Here is a 20,873-nt window from a genome sequence, read left to right as displayed (position 1 = left end):
TTATCTGCCTTCTGTTGACTTTGTTGTGTCAATCAGACTATAAGTCCCTGGAGAGCAGGGACTGGTTTTGTCTTGTTCGCTGTTGCATCTGCAGAGCTTGGCATCATGCTTGACAGAGGGAGTACTCAACAAGCATTGCTAACAAACAAGAAGATCCAGTGTGAGGACTTCCCTGGTGGTGTCCTCACATTTCTCACAGTGGTGAGACTGTGCTTCCAACATAAGGGGCACAGGTTCTGTCCCTGCTTGGGGAAATAAGATCCTGCATGCCATGAGACATGCCAAAAAAAAAAAAAAGAGTGTGTATACTTTTTGCTTCTCAGACACATTGGGTAAACTGAGGCAGCTTGGCAGACACTTTAGCAGGTCTGGGAATGGAACCGAGATTTTTTTGACACCAGGTGAGAGATTCTTTTTCATACCCTTAGACTGCTTCTTAAATAACTTAATTCCTTTCCAGCAGAGCTTTTGCAGCCTTATTCTCGTCTTTCTTGTCATCACCTTGGAGGCAAAGACTGTTTTGCAGAATTATTTGATAACAAATGGGATCTCGGGGCAGAGGAAAATTTATCTAAGTCTCAGGGGTAGGAGAAATGTGTGTCTTTTGGACCTTGAATTTAAATGAGCCAGCAAATCCCTGCTAATTCTCTTCCCTTGCTGGGACCTGTCTGCTTCATTCTCAGCAAAGGAGAAACCCAGCCTGTGTCACCCATGATTTATGCGCTGCTGTTTGCTTTCTTCCCCTAGAACATTAAACACCCTGAGCAGAGGGGGAAGAAGAGGTAATCTCAGGATGCCTGGCTGTCAGAGGATGTTTAGGGGCAGGTTCTCTGCTCTGGTGGGAAGTGGGCGGAGGCTGAAATGTTAGGGAAAAAAGAAAAGACCGATGGGGCTTTTACATAAAAGGAACAAGGGAGTCTCTATTTGCTCCAACCTTTGCGAAAACCACTGGCCTCTGAGCTGAGAGACCTGGGTACTTGATTCACTTGTTTACCAAGTGTCTTTGGGCAAGACTTGCCTCTCTCTGGGTCTCAGTTTCCCCGGCTGGCAAGGGAAGACCTGCCTAGCTTGAGGTCCCACAGCCTCAGGAAGCTGGGGCGAGCTGACGTTTGTTGTGTGGAGAGAGGCATACAGGCAGCTCCGTGGTTAACCACGTGGACCCCTGCTCCCCCTCTCTCTGGCTCTGTGGCTCTGGGCGAGCTCCTCAGCTGTCAGAGCCTCATGTGCGTGATGGGGTTGATCGCCTGGCACTTCCTTGTTGGGTTGCTGACAGCTAGAGCTCCCCGCAGGACTGGCAGGGGGCCAGCATTTAATAAGGGTCAGCTATTACTGGGACTGTTGCTCCTGAGATGGTCCCTGGCCGTGGTCTGAGTGTCCCTCCACCTGAGTTCCCTGCTTGGGGCCTGTGGCTGGTGGGGGCAGGGCCTTCCTGGCAGCGCTTGGAAACTCTGGGCAGAAGGGAGGAGGAGCTATTTTCAGTGGATTCTGGTTCTATTTGTGGCTTTGAGTTGGCCCAAGCTGCGGGGAAGCTTTGGGCAGAGCAAGCCGGGCGCCGAGGGTGGTGTGTCCTCTTACAGCCAAGCTAGTAGAGAGAGGAGGAGGGATGGTAGAGAGAGGAGGAGGGATGGAGAGGAGACCGAGGGAGGTGCCCCTCCTCTCCTATGGTTCCCTGCCCCATGCCCCCTTCTATCCTCTCCTTGCCAATTTCACCTTCTCTGCCTTCCCTGGGGGGAATTTAGAAGGGGAAATTGGCCTTTTCAAGGTGGATTTAGTTAGTAACACAAAGCGGTCCATCAGTCTGGTTAACACAGTGTTCCTGACCAGCCGCATTGATTTTCTTAGGCTGAAGTGGGATTCACATCCCCAGCAGAATTGTGCAGTATTTATTAAAACCTAAGTGGTGTCTAAACCACCAAACATCTAAATCATTCATCAAAGTGTAGAGGAAGCACTCTCATTTCCCCATTGGACCCTGGGGCATTACCTGTTGACAACCCCCACTCCCCCCCCAGCAGGCTTTTTAACCTCTCTGGGCCTCAGTTCCCTCATTCATGAAATTAATCGGGTGGGGGAGCACAGGAGGGGCTTGCCAGAGAGACTTGGAGCTCTTGAATCCTTTCCAGCTGCAAATCTGTGATTCTCTGAAGCCATAATTAAACAAGGAGAAGCTGAATCCTTTAATCAGAGGATGGTTGGTAGGACTGGGAGGCTCCACAGAGAGGGTGACATGCTACTCTGTCATTTTCTGGATGAGAAAACTGAGGCCCTGAGGGCGGGATCAGGTCAGACAGTGAGTCAGTGGCTCAACTGGGTCAGGAATCCAGGCCTCCGACTTCCTATTGCAGCACCGCACTGCTGGGGACCTCTCCCTGGGAGGAGGACTGGAAGCACATCAGTGCTCCTGCTCATTTATTTAACTCCCACCATAATTCATTTTACATATGACATCATCCACATGGTAAGGTGTGGTGGCAGGTCTGCCCCCGTTAAAAACTCTATCATTATTTCAGTGTTTCCCAATGACCAGTCATTTGAGTGCTATCCTCATGAATTTTTGACATCATCAGGTTTGATTAATATATATGTCACATTTTTCTTTCTTTTTCTCCTTCAATATTTATTTATTTGGCTGTGCCAGGTCTTTCCTCACTGGCTCAGTTGTTGAGGCATGAGGGCTTACTTGCCTATGGTGGCATGTGAGACCTGAGTTCCCTGACCAGGGACTGAACCTGAGTCCCTTGCATTGCAAGGTAGATTCTTATCCACAGGACCACCAGTGATGTCCCTACATTTTTCTTTAAATCAGTTCCTCACTTTACATAAATAAACTTAGCCTCATCCTAAGCAAAGATACCTGTTATACTGGGTTTTATCTGCTATGTTTTTCCACATATATGTTAAACATAACTATTTAAGTTTAAAAATTCACTTACCGACTAAAGATGTCTTTGCAATGGAGAAATTCCAATGAAAATGGCAGTGGTTCTGTATCTTGGTTTCCTTAAAAATTATTGAGGACCCTGGGACTTACCTAGTGGTCCAGTGGCTAAGACTGTGCTCCCAATGCAGGGGCCCCGGGTTCGATTCCTGGTCTAGGGAACTAGATCCCATATGTGGCAACTACAGACTGAGCATTCTGTATGCCACAGCTAAGACCTGGCACAACCAAATAAACAAATAATATTTAAAAAAATTATTGAGGACCTTGAATAGCTTTAGTTATGTAGGTTATGTCAATTGATAACCTTGTTAAGAATTACCTTGTTCTTACCTTGTTAAGAATTAAAACTGACAAGATACTAAAGTATCTTGTCATTTACTAAAAGATACATGACTTAAAAATAATATTACAAACCCAAGACATGGTAATATAAATTACATATTTTCATTAAAAACTACTTGTGTTCCAGAATGAAAAATTTACTGAGAAGAATGGCATTGTTTTACACATTTGCAGGTCTTATTAAGGTTTGATTTAAGAGACGAATTCTGTATTCTCCTATCTGCTTCTGCATTCAGCCTATGTCAATTTGTTTCTGTTGAAATACATGAAGACTCTACAGTCTCATACAGTTCGGACGGTTGTAGATATTCTTTTTTTGACACTACACTAAAACTTGAGAAGAGGTAGTTTCTTCAAGTTTAGTTGCATAAATTCATCTGAATGAAACTTTTGTACTCAGTCACACTAAACTCTATTGGTTTGTCCTGTACTTTGAATAGATCTTTTATTCATGCATGATTGGGTGACATTATGCATTGGTCATTTGGAAAAGATTGGTTCACTGGGTTATGCAGCTCTTCCAAATGTAGGCATAGTTTATTATGAGATATCAAAAATTCACTTTTGTTAATATTACTACCCATCTAAGCAGAAAACACATTAGGACTGGGAAGCTGTCAAGTGCATGGTGGGACATTCAAGTTTTGCAAAATTCCAATGAAGCTCCAGTTTTATCACTGACAACAAATATCATCAACTATTTTACTTAAAGTGTAACAAACCCATTTCATACATTTTTGAGAAAATGTTTGCCAGACATTCAAGTCTGAATAACTGTATTTCGCATGTTTGACCATTCCTTTCACATAAAGTGAAAGTCACTCAGTTGTGTCTGACTGTTTGTGACCCCATGAATTACACAGTCCGTGGAATTCTCCAGGCCAGAATACTGGAGTGGGTAGCCATTCCCTTCTCCAGGAGATCGTCTCAACCCAGGGATTGAACCCAGGTCTCCTGCATTGCAGGCGGATTCTTTACCAACTGAACTACTAGGGACGTCAGCCTTTCACATAAAGTAAAAGGTATTTGCTTTTTTTAAAATATTTTTTTCCCTTAAAAAAAAGGCTAGATCAGTGTAACTCAATGCAGAAGTGCTTTTCTTTGAGACAATCATCCTACTTCTGTACCTAGCAAAAGTGCTTTATGTGTGGGAATTAACAGTTTAAGAGGTATGGAGTTTCATTTTAGAGTGATGTGAAGTGTTTCAGAACTGGATAATGGTGGCAGCTGCACAATATTGTGAATGTACTAAATGCCACTCAACTGTTCACTTTAAAATGGTTTTTATGTTACATAAATTTCACCTCAAAAAGAAAGTGGAAAAAGGTGTTTTATGCATAATTTTTTTGTGTGTGTGCATAATTTTTATTCATCATAGAGAATGTTAAAAAGACTTGTAGGCAAAGGTCTAGAGTTAATAATATTGAAGTTTTGTTTTTGTGCTTTTTTTTTTTTCATTTATTTTTATTAGTTGGAGGCTAATTACTTTACAATACCACAGTGGGTCTTGTCATACATTGACATGAATCAGCCATGGATTTACATGTATTCCCCATCCTGATCCCCCCTCCCACCTCCCTCTCTACCCAGTCCCTCTGGGTCTTCCCAGTGCACCAGGCCCGAGCACTTGTCTCATGCACCCAACCTGGGCTGGTGATCTGTTTTACACTTGGTAATATACATGTTTTGATGCTGTTCTCTCAAAACATCCCACCCTCGCCTTCTCCCACAGAGTCCAAAAGTCTGTTCTGTACATCTGTGTCTCTTTTTCTGTTTTGCATATAGAGTTATCATTACCATCTTTCTAAATTCCATATATATGCGTTAGTATGCTGTAATGGTCTTTATCTTTCTGGCTTACTTCACTCTGCATAAGGGGCTCCAGCTTCATCCATCTCATTAGGACTGGTTCAAATGAATTCTTTTTAATGGCTGAGTAATATTCCATGGTGTATATGTACCACAGCTTCCTTATCCATTCATCTGCTGATGGGCATCTAGGTTGCTTCCATGTCCTGGCTGTTATAAACAGTGCTGTGATGAAAATTGGGGTGCACGTGTCTCTTTCAGATCTGGTTTCCTTGGTGTGTATGCCCAGAAGTGGGATTGCTGGGTCATATGGCAGTTCTATTTCCAGTTTTTTAAGAAATCTCCACACTGTTCTCCATAGCGGCTGTACTAGTTTGCATTCCCACCAACAGTGTAAGAGGGTTCCCTTTTCTCCACACCCTCTCCAGCATTTATTGCTTGTAGACTTTTGGATAGCAGCCATCCTGACTGGCGTGTAATGGTACCTCATTGTGGTTTTGATTTGCATTTCTCTGATGATGAGTGATGTTGAGCATCTTTTCATGTGTTTGTTAGCCATCTGTATGTCTTCTTTGGAGAAATGTCTGTTTAGTTCTTTGGCCCATTTTTTGATTGGGTCATTTATTTTTCTGGAATTGAGCTGCAGGAGTTGCTTGTATATTTTTGAGATTAATCCTTTGTCTGTTTCTTCATTTGCTATTATTTTCTCCCAATCTGAGGGCTGTCTTTTCACCTTGCTTATAGTTTCCTTTGTAGTGCAAAAGCTTTTAAGTTTCATTAGGTCCCATTTGTTTAGTTTTGCTTTTATTTCCAATATTCTGGGAGGTGGGTCATAGAGGATCCTGCTGTGATTTATGTCGGAGAGTGTTTTGCCTATGTTCTCCTCTAGGAGTTTTATAGTTTCTGGTCTTACATTTAGATCTTTAATCCATTTTGAGTTTATTTTTGTGTATGGTGTTAGAAAGTGTTCTAGTTTCATTCTTTTACAAGTGGTTGACCAGTTTTCCCAGCACCACTTGTTAAAGAGGTTGTCTTTTTTCCATTGTATATCTTTGCCTCCTTTGTCGAAGATAAGGTGTCCATAGGTTCGTGGATTTATCTCTGGGCTTTCTATTCTGTTCCATTGATCTATATTTCTGTCTTTGTGCCAGTACCATACTGTCTTGATGACTGTGGCTTTGTAGTAGAGTCTGAAGTCAGGCAGGTTGATTCCTCCAGTTCCATTCTTCTTTCTCAAGATTATTTTGGCTATTCGAGGTTTTTTGTATTTCCATACAAATTGTGAAATTATTTGTTCTAGTTCTGTGAAAAATACTGTTGGTAGCTTGATAGGGAGTGCATTGAATCTATAGATTGCTTTGGGTAGTATAGCCATTTTGACAATATTGATTCTTCCAATCCATGAACATGGTATGTTTCTCCATCTGTTTGTGTCCTCTTTGATTTCTTTCATCAGTGTTTTATAGTTTTCTATGTATAGGTCTTTTGTTTCTTTAGGTAGATATACTCCTAAGTATTTTATTCTTTTTGTTGCAATGGTGAATGGTATTGTTTCCTTAATTTCTCTTTCTGTTTTCTCGTTGTTAGTGTATAGGAATGCAAGGGATTTCTGTGTGCTAATTTTACATCCTTAAACTTTACTATATTTGTTGATTAGCTCTAGTAATTTTCTGGTAGAGTCTTTAGGGTTTTCTATGTAGAGGATCATGTCATCTGCAAACAGCGAGAGTTTCACTTCTTCTTTTCCTATCTGGATTCCTTTTACTTCTTTTTCTGCTCTGATTGCTGTGGCCAAAACTTCCAACACTATGTTGAATAGTAGTGGTGAGAGTGGGCACCCTTGTCTTGTTCCTGATTTTAGGGGAAATGCTTGCAATTTTTCACCATTGAGGGTAATGCTTGCTGTGGGTTTGTCATATATAGCTTTTATTATGTTGAGGTATGTTCCTTCTATTCCTGCTTTCTGGAGATTTTTAATCATAAATGGGTGTTGAATTTTGTCAAAGGCTTTCTCTGCATCTATTGAGATAATCATATGGTTTTTATCTTTCAATTTGTTAATGTGGTGTGTTACATTGATTGATTTGTGGATATTAAAGAATCCTTGCATTCCTGGGATAAAGCCCACTTGGTCATGGTGTATGATTTTTTTAATATGCTGTCGGATTCTGTTTGCTAGAATTTTGTTAAGGATTTTTGCATCTATGTTCATCAGTGATATTGGCCTGTAGTTTTCTTTTTTTGTGGCATCTTTGTCTGGTTTTGGAATTAGGGTGATGGTGGCCTCATAGAATGAGTTTGGAAGTTTACCTTCTGCAATTTTCTGGAAGAGTTTGAGTAAGATAGGTGTTAGCTCTTCTCTAAATTTTTGGTAGAATTCAGCTGTGAAGCCATCTGGTCCTGGGCTTTTGTTTGCTGGAAGATTTCTGATTACAGTTTTGATTTCCTTGCTTGTGATGGGTCTGTTAAGATCTTCTATTTCTTCCTGGTTCAGTTTTGGAAAGTTATACTTTTCTAAGAATTTGTCCATTTCTTCCAAGTTGTCCATTTTATTGGCATAGAGCTGCTGGTAGTAGTCTCTTATGATCCTTTGTATTTCAGTGTTGTCTATTGTGATCTCTCCATTTTCATTTCTAATTTTGTTAATTTGGTTCTTCTCCCTTTGTTTCTGAGTGAGTCTTGCTAATGGTTTGTCAATTTTGTTTATTTTTTCAAAAAACCAGCTTTTAGCTTTGTTGATTTTTGCTATGGTCTCTTTAGTTTCTTTTGCATTTATTTCTGCCCTGATTTTTAAGATTTCCTTCCTTCTACTAACCCTGGGGTTCTTCATTTCTTCCTTCTCTAGTTGCTTTAGGTGTAGAGTTAGGTTATTTAGTTGACTTTTTTCTTGTTTCTTGAGGTAAGCCTGTAATGCTATGAACCTTCCCCTTAGCACTGCTTTTACAGTGTCCCATAGGTTTTGGGTTGTTGTGTTTTCATTTTCATTCATTTCTATGCATATTTTGATTTCTTTTTTGATTTCTCCAATGATTTGTTGGTTATTCAGAAGCGTGTTATTTAGCCTCCATATGTTTAACAATTTTTTTTTCCCTGTAATTGAGATCTAATCTTACTGCACTGTGGTCAGAAACGGTGACTGGAATGATTTCAATTTTTTTGAATTTACCAAGGCTAGATTTATGGCCCAGGATGTGATCTATTCTGGAGAAGGTTCCATGTGCGCTTGAGAAAAAGGTGAAGTTGATTGTTTTGGGGTGAAATGTCCTATAGATATTGATTAGGTCTAGCTGGTCCATTGTGTCATTTAAAGTTTGTGTTTCCTTGTTAATTTTCTGTTTAGTTGATCTATCCATAGTTGTGAGTGGTGTATTAAAGTCTCCCACTATTATTGTGTTACTATTAATTTCCTCTTTCATACTCGTTAGCATTTGCCTTACATATTGTGGTGCTCTTATGTTGGGTGCATATATATTTATAATTGTTATATCTTCTTGGATTGATCCTTTGATCATTATGTAGTGTCCCTCTTTGTCTCTTTTCACAGCCTTTATTTGAAAGTCTATTTTATCTGATATGAGTATTGCGACTCCTGCTTTCTTTTGTTCTCCGTTTGCGTGTAATATTTTTTTCCAGCCCTCCACTTTTAGTCTGTATGTGTCTCTTGTTTTGAGATGGGTCTCTTGTAGACAGCATATATAGAGGTCTTGTTTTTGTATCCATTCAGCCAGTCTTTGTCTTTTGGTTGGGGCGTTCAACCCATTTACATTTAAGGTAATTATTGATAGGTATGGTCCCGTTGCCATTTACTTTGTTGTTTTGGGTTCACGTTTATACAACCTTTCTGCATTTCCTGTTTAGAGAAGATCCTTTAGCATTTGTTGAAGAGCTAGTTTGGTGGTGCTGAATTCTCTCAGCTTTTGCTTGTCTGTAAAGCTTTTGAATTCTCCTTCATATCTGAATGAGATCCTTGCTGGATACAGTAATCTAGGCTGTAGGTTATTCTCTTTCATTACTTTCAGTACGTCCTGCTATTCCCTTCTGGCCTGGAGGGTTTCTATTGATAGATCAGCTGTTATCCTTATGGGAATCCCTTTGTGTGTTATTTGTTGTTTCTCCCTTGCTGCTTTTAGTATTTGTTCTTTGTGTTTGATCTTTGTTAATTTGATTAATATGTGTCTTGGGGTGTTTCGCCTTGGGTTTATCCTGTTTGGGACTCTCTGGGTTTCTTGGACTTGGGTGGCTATTTCCTTCCCCATTTTAGGGAAGTTTTCAGCTATTATCTCCTCGAGTATTTTCTCATGGCCTTTCGTTTTGTCTTCTTCTTCTGGGACTCCTATGATTCTAATGTTGGGGTGTTTCACATTGCCCCAGAGGTCCCTGAGGTTGTCCTCATCTCTTTTGATTCTTTTTTCTTTTTTCCTCTCCTCATTTATTTCCACCATTTTATCTTCTACCTCACTTATCCTATCTTCTGTCTCCGTTATTCTACTCTTGGTTCCATCCAGAGTGTTTTTGATCTCACTTATTGCATTATTCATTTTTAATTGACTCTTTTTTATTTCTTCTAGGTCTTTATTAAAGATTTCTTGCATCTTCTCTATCTTTGTCTCCAGGCTATTTATCTGTAACTCCATTTTGTTTTCAAGATTTTGGATCATTTTTATTATCATTATTCTAAATTCTTTTTCAGGTAGATTCCCTATCTCCTCCTCTTTTGTTTGACTTGGTGGGCATTTTTCATGTTCCTTTACCTGTTGGGTATTTCTCTGCCTTTTCATCTTGTTTAGATTGCTGTGTCTGGAGTGGGCTTTCTGTATTCTGGAGGTCTGTGGTTCCTTCTTATTGTGGCGGTTTCACCCAGTGGATGGGGTTGGATGATTGGCTTGTCAAGGTTTCCTGGTTAGGGAAGCTTGCGTCGGTGTTCTGGTGAGTGGAACTGGATTTCTTCTCTCTGGAGTGCAATGGAGTGCCCAGTAATGAGTTTTGAGATGGATCTATGTGTTATGTGTGACTTTGGGCAGCCTGTAAGTTGACGCTCAGGGCTATGTTCCTGTGTTGCTGGAGAATTTGCGTGGTATGTCTTGCTCTGAAACTTACTGGCTCTTGGGTGGTGGTTGGTTTCAGTGTAGGTATGGAGGCTTTTGGATGGTCTCTTATTACTTAATGTCCTGTGTAGTCAGGAGTTTTTTGGTGTTCTCAGGTTTTGGGCTTAAGCCTCCTGCCTCTGGATTTCAGTTTTATTCTTCCAGTAGTCTCAAGACTTCTCCAACTATACAGCACTGATAATAAAACTTCTAGGTTAATGATGAAAAGATTCTCTGCCATGAGGGACACCCAGAGAGGTTCACAGAGTTACATGAAAAAGAGGAGAGGGAGGAGGGAGATAGAGATGAGCAGGAGAAAAAGAGGGACTCAAGAGGAGAGAGACAGATCTATGCAGTTCTCTGTTCCCAAAGTGTTCTCCGTAGCCCAGACACCCACAGAGATTCACAGATTTGGATTGGGAAGAGAAGGGGAAAGGAGGAAACAGAGGTGTTCTGAGTTAGAAAACGGAGAGTCAAAAGTGGGAGAGAGTAATCAACACACTCCTGAGTAAAAATGGGAACTGAATATTGGATTCTTAAATGTTCACAATTTATATCATATACTGAAAAACAAAAATTAAAAATCTAGAGTAGAGGTTAGACTCTTAAAAATACAATATTAAAAACAAAAACACAAAAATTTTTAGAAATATATATGAAGTTCAGTTTAAAAATAGGGCTTCTCTCTCTCTTTTTTTTGCAAGGTTATAGTGAAATGAAAATGAAAATTAAGGAGTAGTAGAGGAGTAATAGAGGACTTTAAAAGAAAATAAGAGAAAAAGAAGAAAAAAAAAAAAACAAGATAAAAAATTTTTTTTTCCTAATTCAGAAAATCGTAAAAATATATGAAAGTGAAAGTTAAGGAGTAATGGGGGAGTAATAGGTAATTTTAAAAGAAAATAAAAGAGAAAAAATAAAAAAGAAAAGTAAAAAAAAATTTTTTTTTTTTAGTAAAAAAAAAAAGGTAAAAATATATCTAGGAATTTCTCTGGAGCTGTTGCGGTCAGTGTGGGTTCAGTTCAGTTTCAGATAGCTCCTCATTCCAGCTTACACTTCTCGATATCTACAGGCCCCTTCCGGTGTAGTCGGTGTTTTCTACAGGGATTTTAATCTGTTGCACCAGTCCCTTCTGAAGCGGTTCCCTTTGTTTATTTGGCTTCTGTTTGCCGGTCTCTTCAGAGCCTCATTTCCGCCCTGACACAGGCGGGCAGAGGTGGTCCCTTGTTCAGGTTCGCTAGTTCCGTCGCGCTGCGGGGAGGCGGGGGCGCTGTTTTCCCCGTGTATGCTGCTCTATATGGGGCGGGCCCTGGGTTGTGTGCGGTTCCAGTTTTCGGGTACTCCACAAAAGCGTGGACTCAGTTGCGCCTGCGTTTTGTGCCTTCCCCTGCCCGAGCAGCTCAGGCAGCCAGGAGCTTGACGGGCGCTCTCTCCCCGGGTGCAGCGCGCCTTCTCCCCTCTGCAGCCCCAGCCTCAGTTTCCGCCCGCGCCAGTCAGGTGCGTGCGCCCTGTGTTTAGCCGCGCCCCTCCCGGTGGATGCCGACCATCCAGAATCTCATGAAGTCTTTGGTTAGAAACTGGAGGCCTGTTTGCAGTTTGGTAGGGGATGCTGCCTTTGGGGCCGAGTTTGCCTCCTGCCCCTGGCGGGGCTGGGCTGGTCCGCAGCTGGCTAGCTCCTCTGGACTTGCTCAGACCCTTTGTTCTGCGACTGGCCGGCAGCGTGTTCGGGCCGGTTAATTTTCTCTCTCTCTCTTTTGCTGTCCCACAGTTTAAGTTGGTTTCTCACAAGAGCTCCCTCTGATTGCCCTCAGAGCACTCAGGCCTGGTCCTTACCCTAAGCAATGCCACCCGCTCCTCTCCATTCTGCTCCCACTTGCTGGTGGCGGATGCGGGCGTCTGGGGTACTTTTCTGCTGGGAGTTGCTTTTAGGCATGTAATCTGTGGGCTTTATTTATTTTCCTCCCAGTTAGGTTGCCCTCCGAGATTCGAAAACTTCCCCCAGACCCGCCAGTGTGAGGGTTTCCTGGTGTTTGGAAACTTCCTCTATTAAGACTCCCTTCCCGGGACGGATCTCCATCCCTAGCTCTTTTGTCTCTCTTTTTATCTTTTATATTTTGTCCTACCTCCTTTCGAAGACAGTGGGCTGCTTTTCTGGGCGTCTGATGTCCTCAGCTAGCGATCAGAAGCTGTTTTGTGAAGTTTGCTCTGCGTTGAATTGTTCTTTCGATAAATTTGTAGGGGAGAAAGTGGTCTCCCCGTCCTATTCCTCCGCCATCTTGGCTCCTCCTCTGTTTTTGTGCTTTTTAAAACTGCTTTGTCAAGGACATTCTTAAGTGAAATCGGTATTTTGTTTACTATCAGTGTTTACCAGTTCACCACCAGTACATTCATGAAAAATATGATGGCAACCAGTATAAATGGTGTCACTATCTTAAATTGTGCCAGCAATTTTACCACCTCTGCTTTTGCACTATCAGTGCATATGTCAACATGGTAAAAAAGGTAAATGAGTTCTTAGCTTTATTATGAAAACAGTTTTAACCCATCTGGGTCCCTGAACAAGTTTCAGGTCTCCTGAGAACTCATGGACCACACTTGGAGGACCACTGGTCTATGCTGAATTGGAGTTGAGCTGACCTAACTCCAGCAGTAGGAGTGTAGTATGGTGCCTGGAAAATCCTTGAAGATGTTGAATTACAGAAATTTGGGTTCAATTCTAGTTTCTGTCTGATCCTGAGCAAGTAGTTCCTCAAAATCTGAAAGCTGCAGTTACCTCTGTCTGCTAGCTGGATATGAAGGCCAATGAGATGCTGAATCGTTATGAGAGTTTGGGGATAATCTTCTCAAAGTGCTCACTGAAGGGGAAGTGACTTTCATCATTAAGCAGCAGGACCTAGCATTGGGAACACTGCATTTTAGGGGGTTGAGGGATTTCTGCTTTCCAGGGACCCTGTGTGACCCCGGGAAGCCTCCATAAATCAATGTTCCCATCTGTTCTTAGACTACTTCAAAGAGTCACTGAGCAGCTGGCAGAACATTTTCAGCTTTAAAGACAGCAGCGGGGAAAAGAGGCTGAAAGGGCATCAGGAGGCGGGGAGGAAGGGGAGGTGGGGCACCAGGGGCCCCCTCACATGAGAAATAGGGCAGTGAAAAGCTGTGACTGAGCCTGGATCCACTTTCTCTTTTCTTGAATTACCTCACAAGGTATTGTCAGCTGAAGCCCACAATAAATCCCACCCATTTGTTTGGCTTTTCATAAGTTACAAAGTTTTCAAAGTTATTACTTTAAAGAATCCTTACACACCAAGGTGAGGTGAGCAAAGAGACGACTGGGACCCCATGGAGCTGATGAGAAAACCGAGGCAAAGAAAAAGGAAATTAGAAACAGGTACACAGAAGCACCAAGATTCAAGTGTAAGATTCAAAGGTAAGTCCTTAGACCCAGAGCAGCTTCCTTTCCATTGTTTCTTCTTAGGCTCTACTCCTTGAAGTGTTTTTTCAAGGTCACTCAGCAGTTTTCTCTTTTTTATTTGGAGACAATTTACTAAGGTCTGCTGCCTTAACAGTAAGAGGGTGGGTGGCAGTGGGAATGAGGTGCAGAATGGAGTTTAAAAGCATATTCTAGAATCAAATCGTTGGAGTTCAAATCCTGATTTACTCCTCCTCATGTGTAACAAGGGAGCGAACAATACCTGGTCACAGCTTTGTTAAGATCGCATCAGATCTACATGTTAAGGATTCATATAACATAAGCACATCTTAAGGTTCAATCCATGAGAATGAGGACACGCAAATAGTGATTCAAAGTGCACAAATTTCTCCTACGTCTATGGACTAGTTGAGGATTTAGCCCAAGTTAAAAGGCAAACACTGCGACTATTGTTATTCAATTGCCCAGTCGTGTTCCACTCTTTGCGACCCCGTGGACTGCAGCACGCCAGGCGGCACGCCGGGATACTCTGTCTAAAAAGGGGTCCACGTGCTATGCCAAAAGTCGGCCCTCTACTTTCGGACTCTTGGTGACTGTGAGATTGGCTGAGTGAATGCTAACACTCTATTGGCTGAATATCTGCCACGGGCTACTTCATGAGGAGCTAGCCAGCCTGTGGGTGGGCCATCCTGGAGTCAGGTGCTAGCTTCCATCCAATAAAAGACCACCAGCTATAGAAGCCGAAGCTTCAGTCTTGGCCCGAGCAGAGGCCTAGGTAGCAAAACGTATGCTCCCCGGGAATGAACTTGACGGGAACCTTATTTTCTTGGACAACAGGAGAAACAGGTGGGAAAAGCAATTTTTTGTTTGTTCATCAGTTCTTTGTACTTACTATTTCCTCTCTCATTCCTTAAAGGCTATACAGTCATAACAGGAAAGGGAAAACTCGATAGCAGAACTATAAATAAAGCTGCAGATTTAAGGCAGGGGGGAAAAGTCACTATTAATACATGGATTTGAGGGGCCAACAGTAGGCCACCATTGAACTTCACAATTAGCATTGGGCTTTCTGAAAGCCAAGGTAAAAAGATACAGGATCATCTGCCTAATACTAATTATCAGAAATGAAGGACACCTGTATCTGTGAATCTTGTAGGCAGAGAATAGCCTGCTATATCAGTAACAAAGGATATTGTGACCGTCAAGCCATTAACAATTGGCAGCTGCCTCCCCTAAGCTGCACCTTGATGGGATTCAGGGTGCAATATCTACAGTACTAGCGCCAAAAGTTACGGTGCGTTTTGAAGGAATGATTTCAATGAGCCCGTATGGCTTGCATCTTCCCATACATAAAAAAGTGCTAAATTCATTAACTTGAGATGTCTGCTTTTTTCTTAAATTAACAGTGATCTTACGATGTTTTAACTACCTGATTTTTGGTGTAAAAATTTCTACATATTCGGCTCCTCCCTTACCTCTTTGGAACAGTCCCTCAGAACTATCAGAGAGGTTGACTCTCGGGCTTAAGTCCTTCGTATGTTGGCCAAATGAAACATAATTCTCAGTTTTTCGGTTGTGCAATTTTTTTTCTTTTTTAGCTGATAGTAAAGCAAAGCCTTTCCTAACTTTGAACTCTAATGTAATTTCTTACTTGGGATTTTATTTCAGGCAATGATGCCACAAAGTTGGCAGTACAGCTTGGTGGGGAGAGGAGAGTTTTTGTTAGCAGTAGGATTGGGTTTGCTTTTTAAAAAATTTTTAGTGTATCTTATCCTAGACTGCAATTTCTTCAGCTGTAAAATGGTGATAATAACAGTATCTACCCATTTAAGCCATGAAGATTAAATTGGATGTGTTGTATTTAAATTAGCTATTAATCAAGAAAATTTCCGGCTATTTGTCATGAGCAGTTCTAGGTGCTGGGGATAAAGTGATGAACAAAACAAAGAAGATCCTTATCTTTAAATAGCTTTTACTTAAGAATAGGATAGAAAGACAACAAACATAGAAAAAACGGATAAATAATTGCAGAGTGCTATGGAAAAAAACAATACAACTAATGCAGGATACATTTCATTTGCTTTCATTGTCACAGCTTTGTTAAGATCAGCATCAGATCTACATGTTAAGGATTCATGTAACATAAGCACATCTTAAGGCTCAATCCATGAGAATGAGGACACGCAAATAGTGATTCAAAGTGCACAAATTTCTCCTACGTCTATGATTCAGAAATTTTCCAGAAAAGTCAAAGACAGAACGTTAAAATGCTAATCTTACAGGTGAATCTATTAGGGCCTGAGGGAATTCGGTCCTGGTTTGTAGATTTGTTCTAGAAGCTATTATTGTGTATGGGTTACAAATTTTTCCTTTTTTTTTTTTGCCTGTTTGTTTGAAAAGACTTCTTTTACCTGAGCTTTGGTGGAAGCAGTGTGAAATTGTATTCTGAGTAGAACCTTGAGCACGCTATATTTACTTGCATTACATTAAATTAGTTTTATTCTTAGCACAATTAAAGGTGAAAGATACTACCATTGTTCGAGCATTGTCTTGCCCCTGGCTGTAGAGCTAGGAAAAGATGCCTCGCCCAAAGGTTGACTTCCTCGCCCATTCCCAGATCCTGTTTCTCTCTTTTTTCAGCTGGAGCGTCCCAGCTAACCCCTCGCCCGCCGCGGGCGTTCAGCTGATCTGCAGCCCCGCCCACCACCGGGGCGTGTCTACCGCCCCAGACCACGCCTCTTGCTCCGACCGCCGGCAGCCGGCCGGAGCGTGCGCGCGCGCCCCCGCTCGCGGCCCGGCTCGGCGTCGGGAGCGCGCTCTGTGTGGCTGGTGCCGCCATGTTGTTGTGGTTGTGAGAAGGCGGTGGCGGAGGCGCAGCCGGTCGAGACACTCCAGCGGCCCAGGCGCTGCCCCCCGCCTGCCCTGGCTGGGCGCCTCGAGGGGTGGCGGAGGCCGTGCCGTGACGGGCTTCGCCATGTTCTGCAGCCCGGTAAGGAAGCCCACCCCCCCACCCCCCCGTCTGCTCCGGGGGTGAGGAGGAGCTGGAGGAGGGGCGGTCCTCGGCCCCGGCGCCGCGGCTGTCACCCTCTGAGGAGGCGGCGACCCGCGGGGGGCTGGGGACGGCGTGCGTGGCCGGAGGAGGGTGGCCCGGACGGCGGCCACGGCCGCCAGAGGGAGGCACGGGGAGCGGGAGCGCCGCGGCGGGGCTCGGCCTGGACCCTCGGCGCGGGGGAGGCGGGGTCCGGCCGGGACGGCCTTTCCGGACCCGGTGGGGAAGGGCCCATGGGGACGCGGGGTGTGAGGCGCTACCCGGTAGCGTCCGGGGAGATGCCCGCGGACTTCCAGGAGGTGAGCGTGCGCCCCTCACCCCGACTGGGTCTGTGGGCGTCCTCTGGCGGGAGGCCGGAGGTCGGGGGCCACGGAGCCCCCGGGGCGAGCGGCGCGGGCCCGGGACTTGAGGGAAGGAGGAGTGGCCGCCCGACTGGGGAGCAGGGCATCCTCCTGACCTGGTAGTCCGGGGTGGGAAGGATGGTCGGAGGTGCTCGAGAGAACTCGGCACTCGTCAGACTGCCTCACGAAAGGTTAGAGTGATTTCTCAGGTGAAAAATCCTGCCGCTTAGGACCCCTAAGATAGTATTGTTGGTTGTACTTTGGGCTGGAAAACTTGCCTCAAAATAGTAAGGGTAAATTTTATGGCCATTTTAATATTTAAAACTCCTCTGGGGTATGATAACCTTACCTGTGAGTTTTGCACAGGAGCTACTGTAGGGGGTAATGATATCCAGGTGTTGTCTCCAGACTGAGGCCTAAATTCTTACCCGTATCTTGACATAGACTTTGTTGTATGACAGTGTCTGCTTTTTTTTTTCCCACAGCGAGGGGAAAAAAGTGGGCTTGCTCTTCCAGTTGAGCTTCACCTTCGTTTCTCAATGTGGGCGACGGTGCCATCAAGGCCTGCGTTGAATTATGCGGGATGATTTTTGTTTTTAGTTTTTAGTATAAAATAGTTGGGATTTATATGTGTAGAGGTGTTGGGGACCTCCCCCTTTCACATCCAAGGCTGTTTCAGTAGGGCAAGAGACAAGATGCGTGTTTAAGTGAGGTATACCAACCTGTGTTGGTGTCAAGCAGTCTTCCCTTCTAAGGCCTGTGACTTGGGTGGGAAGAAGAGCTTAGAGAGGGACACTGTTTGGAGTAAACCCAGTACAGTTTGTGATATTTAGCTAAATTTGGAGGGTTCTAGAATTGTAGATTGGCTCCGTATGAAGGCTTCTTTCAGCTCTAATTACCTCCCTTATTTTCAGGTGGCTCAGAGCTGTTCACGTGACCGGTGTGCTTCTATGGCCCCACTTGTAGTTAGTTAATAGCAAGCCATAGGAGAACCCAAGTTTTCCCAGTTTGTAAACTAGGTTTTTTAGTTCGATGGTTAACTAATTAAATACCAGTTGTCCGAAATAGTATGGACTGCCTGAAATGCTTTTTCCGGGCCTCACGTGGGACCTGGTGAATTAAAATCTTTGAGGGTGGGGCCTTACAAAGCTCCCTGAGTGATTCTAGTCAGCCAGGTTTGTGAATGTCTGCTTTAAGTCACCTCTGGTATTCCAAAGGATTTCCAGTAATTACAACTCCTGAGAGTGTTTTTAATTGTTTATACAATTTGAGAGGTATGGAAAAGAGAGGAGCCTGAGCATCTCTTAAAATACAGTGGATTTATGTACAGGAAACAGATCTATTGCCAAAAATTATTTGTGCACATCTTCAGGAACACGCTTCATAAAATTAGAGGTATATCCGGAGATATAATGAGCAATCCAGAGGACAGAAGCAGAGAGGGAGAGGCAGAAAGTCTGCTTGTGGGCCACAAAGAGCTCCACTGAAGCTGCTTTCCAACATCACTGTTGCCCCTAGACTGTCTGATTCAGGTTTATAGTAAAGTGGGGGTAGGGCAGGTGAATTAGCAGTCATTTGAGACTAGGGTTGTGAACCAGGAAGGTTTACTGTGGATTGTGAAAAGTTCTTGAAATATGCCTAAGGCCATGAGGAGCACAGAGTCAGTTCTAAAGTTCTAAAGTCTGGTTAACTCTGTGCTAAAGTGGAGTGCTGAGTTACCAAAGGAAGTATTCATATTTCAGAGGGGGTGAGGTAAGGTTTGTTAGAAGTTTGGAAGAGTTGGGAGAGAGCACAGCTGTAGAGAGCGGTGAAGGAGTTTGGTCAGCATCCGGTGAAGTCCTGGTGTAGCAGTGTTAGGGGAGCACACCTGCCTGTCCACTGCGGGAGCCCGAGGCCTTGTGTGTCTCCTTCTGGTATCTGGAGTGGTTAGCGTAGTTCTCACATATACTGTGCCCTCAGGTATTTGTTGAGTAAATGGATAGTATTGAGGTGGGAGAAAGAACAGTTTTGGTGGTTGATAACAGCATTTGTTATTAAAAGCTATTTGATAATTTGCATTGAGTTAGAGTCAGATTTTTAGTCCTTGTGTTTTGCCTAAGAGATTCTGTTTTCTAGACTGTCATTGGACACTATCCTGTCCCTAGTTTTGGGGTCTTAAATGTGCCTTGGTTTTTTATTTTTTAGATTGTGTTGTTAATTGACTGCTGCTGGGAATGTCACTTCTCTAGACCTCCATTTTCTTATCCGTAAAATTAAAAGGTTTGTAATTATTGACCTAAAGTAGTTTCTCCAGCCTGATTTTGCAAATCTTTATTAATTTGTAATTGTTATTTAGTATTAATCTCATATAGGTAGATGAACCTTCTGTTTTGGATTCTGCTTTTGACTTACGGATTATAAACATTGTCCAAAAGTGCTCTGGAAATTGCATGCATGTTGCAAGTATTATGCAGAAACAACATGCTTATGCTGTTGTAATTCACTTAGTGTTGAAATAAAAACGGATTTCTCATAGGGAACTTGATAATTGAGTGTGAAGCCACAAGATTAAGAATGGCTTGGTGCAAGTTTGTGTAATTTCTGTGGTCAGTTGTTTCTTACAGACCACCCAATTCTGTAATTGTCTATGCTGAATTTATATATAGTTTTATAATTAGTGAAACTTAAGACAAAATGAGATCAAATCCATACCCGATTGAACTAGGATTCCCAATTTTAGAAGCTACCAGAATTGCTGACATTGTTATTTTTCATTTTAATTTTGTGCTTTTATCTTCACTTTTGCATCTAGAACCTTAACAGACCTTTCAAGTTCATATCAGACATTTAAAGTGAAAACCGTTGTAGCATGACAGGGGTTGACTAGTAAGTCCTGAGTTCAAGTCCGTGTTGTGCTTCTCATTAGCTGTGTTGTTTCTGGCAAACCACAGGAGCCTTCTGAGCTTCAGGTCCCTCGTTAGTAAAAGGAAGAAGAGCAACTTCTCTCTGTATTTCAGAGAGATAAAATTATACACACCATGGAATGGTGTGTATGAAAAGCAGTCTAAAAATGTCAGTGGACGATGATGGAGCCCTATTGTATTAGAATCCTGTTTTCCTGGAAGAGTTGACTTGTGGAACAGTGGTAAGTCTGGTATCTGCTATCAAGTGCAGAATTTTGTAATATCACTGATAAAGCAACAGAAAAGGTTTCTGTTCTGTACTATTGCTTGGAGAAACCTTTTAGCAGCCCTTGAATCCAGTCTGCCGGTAGGAATAGCCAGTGTTTCAAGAAACCTCAGAGGAATCTGAGATGTCTTAAATTTGTGCCAAGGTTTGCAGGCTACACACTCCAGTATTCCTGGACTTCCCTTGTGGCTCAGCTGGTTAAAAATCTGCCTGCAATGCGGGAGACCTGGTTTCGATCTCTGGGTTGGGAAGATCCCCTGGAGAAGGGAAAGGCTACCCACTCCAGTATTCCGGCCTGGAGAATTCCACAGACTGTATAGTCCATGGGGTCGAAAAGAGTCGGACGTGACTGAGCGACCTTCACTTCATTTCACTTGCCCTTAGAGTAGATTTGCTAGATTTCACCCATTTTGTTATGTTGGAGTGGTGGTGGAAAGTGATAGGGTCAGGGAGTTTGGCACATTCTGTGTAATGATTTAGGGCTGTGTTTTATAAATGGCAGGTGGCAACATAATGAAATCAATGTGGTGATTTCTAAAAAACAGCACATAGAAAATGGTAAAAATAATTATTGATTTGGGAAACTTTTGTTACGTTACTATATGTGTACTGTTGCCACATAAAATGTAATTTTATAATTACAGTCCCCCCCACTCGCCCACCCCGCTCTGTGCAACTTTTGGGATCTTAGTTTCCAGACCAGGGATTGAAC

General features: G+C 42.9%; 1 protein-coding gene across 5 annotated transcripts in view; it reads left to right on the top strand.

Annotated features, from left to right (window-relative positions):
• The first annotated feature begins 16,459 nt into the window (after positions 1–16,459).
• The window catches only part of MTMR3 (myotubularin related protein 3), a 126,495-nt gene continuing 122,081 nt past the window's right edge, over positions 16,460–20,873 (top strand). For 3 of the 5 annotated variants that reach the window (XM_061141565.1, XM_061141562.1, XM_061141568.1), the window contains exon 1: positions 16,460–16,592. The gene's annotated coding sequence lies outside the window, so the exon portion shown is untranslated. Of the gene's footprint in view, positions 16,593–19,177; positions 19,253–20,873 lie in introns of all 5 variants that reach the window. The other 2 variants (XM_061141564.1, XM_061141563.1) reach the window with 2 other exon arrangements.

This window comes from Dama dama, chromosome 5 (genome assembly GCF_033118175.1).
Source record: "Dama dama isolate Ldn47 chromosome 5, ASM3311817v1, whole genome shotgun sequence".
In the NCBI taxonomy this organism is placed as follows: domain Eukaryota; kingdom Metazoa; phylum Chordata; class Mammalia; order Artiodactyla; family Cervidae; genus Dama; species Dama dama.
Note: the sequence above shows the minus strand (reverse complement) of the source record. Positions and strands in the feature narration are given on the sequence as shown.